The sequence below is a fragment of the Falco cherrug genome, chromosome W, assembly GCF_023634085.1.
Source record: "Falco cherrug isolate bFalChe1 chromosome W, bFalChe1.pri, whole genome shotgun sequence".
Taxonomy (NCBI): Eukaryota; Metazoa; Chordata; class Aves; order Falconiformes; family Falconidae; genus Falco; species Falco cherrug.
Genome location: NC_073719.1, coordinates 6,434,346 through 6,437,410, shown reverse-complemented (window position 1 = coordinate 6,437,410; position 3,065 = coordinate 6,434,346).

The following is a 3,065-nucleotide window of genomic DNA, read 5'->3' as shown; positions in this document are numbered from 1 at the left end:
CAGGGCTGTCTTGGATTCCCTTGGTTCCATAGCCATCTCTGCTGTGCTTTTGCCCTTAGAGATACACAATTGCTCTCACACCCAGAGCTGGCCCCTGGAGACCCACTCACCCCATTGCTCACAGGCCATTTCATATATTCACCTGCTAGTCCAGCTTGATTTTTGCTAGTGATCACACGCACAACCATACCCACTCCAGTTGCTGGCACCGTGGACACATGTGCCCTCTGACTCGTGATCTGACTTCACTTGCTGGCATTCACCCCCCCATACATGCATATACACACAGAACAAAGAGCCCCTCATCCAGGAAAGGAATTAGAAAGGAATTTAATAAGGGAGGACAGACTGCACTGATTAGGCACAGGGCAAAGCCAGACAACTGTACTAATCAGCAAACTATTTACATACGACTGGCCCTTTTCATCCCATTGTGCCTCTATTTCCCCACACTTGTTCCTCCACAAATCACTTAGATCCCTCCCTTTCCCCACCTTTGCTTCCTTCCCTAAACATCCCATAATGAGTCCTCTGCAATCCCAAAATGTTTTTCCCCTGCATCAAATACTATGCCCAATACCCCTATGCAGCAACTGAAAGGTGATCTGGAGAGCTGCTCATCTTGATGGATTTCATACCTACATTAAGGGGGCTGATGAGTCTCCTGGGACATCCCTAGGAGGGGCCTGGAGAAGGTGTTCTTTCCTTAATTTGGGTCCCTGTATGGTATTTTGTGCTCCTGTGCTCTTCTGGGCTTGTAGACATGGACCTTTCATGTGTTGCTGGTCCCTGTGATAGGCCTAGGAGTAGCCAAGCAGGGTATTATTTGGGCTCCCCTTCCTGCCACTGTCTCTCTGAGCTCCTTTGCGAGTGTGCATGTGAGCTTTTATTACATAACCTAACGGCTTCTATCAAATTTCCTGATCCTTCACATATTATATTACTTGGACAGGACTTTGCATCCATAAACAAAAGTGTGCCATTCTAAATTTTTTACATCTTGGCAATTAAGATTATTTATTTATGTCTTCTGTGAATAAATGGAATTGAAGCCTGTCATGTTGGACTGGGTTTACATGACAAGCTTTTGGTAGTGGAGGGGGGGGCTTGCAGGGGTGGCTTCTGTGAGAAGAGACCAGGGGCTGCCCCTGTGACAGTCACTTCCAGCCAGCTCCATAACGGACCCACCACTAGCCAAAGCTAAGCCAATCAGTGATGCTGGTGGTGCCTCTGTGAATAACATATTTAAGAAAGGGTAAAATCGCTGTGCAGCAGTGTGTGAGAGAGAGAGGAGCGAGGGGGAAAAAATGTGAGAGAAACAACCCTGCAGACACCAAGGTCAGTGAAGAAGGGGGCAGAGGAGGTGCTCCAGGTGCTGGTGCAGAGATTCTCCTGCATCCCATGGAAGAGACCATGGTGAAGCAGGTATTCCCTGCAGCCTGTGGAGAGGATCATGCCAGAGCAGTTCTTCAAGACCTGCAGCCCATGGGAAGGACTCCTCGCAGAAGCAGGGGAAAAGTGTGAGGAAGAAAAAGCAGCAGAGGGGAACTATTATGAACTGGCTGACTGCAAACCCCCATTCCCCATCCCCTCTGCACTGTTTGGGGGGGGGGGGGGGGGGGAAGAAGGTAGAAGAGTTGGGAATGAAGGAGTGAAGTTCTGTCTAAAGAAAGGTGGGAAGAAGTTGTTTTAGTTTTTGTCTTTGTTTCTCACCATTTATCCTATTTTAATTAGCAATAAATTATTTTTCCCCAAGTAAAGCCTGTTTTGCCCATGACAATAATTGGTGATTTCCCTGTCTTTATAAAAGCCCATGAGCTTTTCCATCTTATTTTCTCCCCCTGTGCTGATGAGTATGGGGACTAAGAAAATGGCTGAGTGGCCTTCTGGCAGCCAGCCAAGGTCAACCCATCACACATGTAAACTGAAGATGATTGTCTGTTTTGATTGGCTGACCATAAAAGCTTTGGCAGCACCCTTGTATTTGGTCTGGCTGGGGTGGGGTGAACTTGTTGCAGAATGTCTGTGTGATCATGGCCATGACTCCCTTAAAGATCTTTGTGAAACAAAGTTAGCGTAAGTTAGCTGAAGCAGGCCTTGCAGCTATGCTGAGGCATGCTGAGAAGGAAGCTGAGAAAAACACTGACCTTGTGCCTAATGTTGTAAATAACTTTGAGGAATTTGCGTAGACAAGAGAGGAAAAGAAAATATGTAGCTAGCTATCCGCAGAAACCGCAAGTAGGAGGACGTATGAAAATGTAACCCTTTAGAGCTTAGCCAATCAGCAGATGACTTGTAGGCATAATTAACTGGAACTGTATATAAGACATAATCGCGCCGTAATAAATCGAAGCTTGCTCTATCACTCATATTGAGTCGGCTGCTTGCTTCCCCTCGCTCGTCAAAGTGGCGCCCGAACAAGGGACCCCTAACCTTGTTCTTCACCGGACAGCGAGGACGGAGAAGCACTGGTAGCAGCGACCAGAGAGCAGAAGATCGGCTGATGCTGGCATCGTACCCGATCCGTGCTTGAGCCCAGGATAATTCAAGAAGGGGTTCGCCGTCCGTGAGCTGCTACCCAAGGGAAAAGGCTGCAACAAAGAGGACTTTAATGAGTGCACAATGGAAAAAGAGGTAGCGCTAGCACTTTTACAGTGCTTTTTAGAAAAGCGGGGGAGTAGGCCCTTTAAAAGATCTGGCCGGATTAATTACTATGGGTAAAGCAAAAGGATATTTTGCAGATCCTGAGCATATGTTTGAAGTAGAAGAATGGCGTAATTATGGGGATTGTTTATGGGATTTAGTAATAGATGATGATAAGGCAGCAAAAAAATTGATGAAATCATGGCATGAAGTAACTAATTGTATAAAAAGATATCAAGCAGAAAAGCGCCTTGCTGCAGCAGTAACAAGCCGACTTGCAAGCGCAGATCCTAATGCAGGAAAAATTATGCCATGTGAAAATTACATTCCAATACCCCCTTTATCACAAACAGTGCCCTCTGTACCACCTATAGAGCCCACTGTACCACCTCCAGACCCTTCGTGTCCTCCGCCCCCCCCTC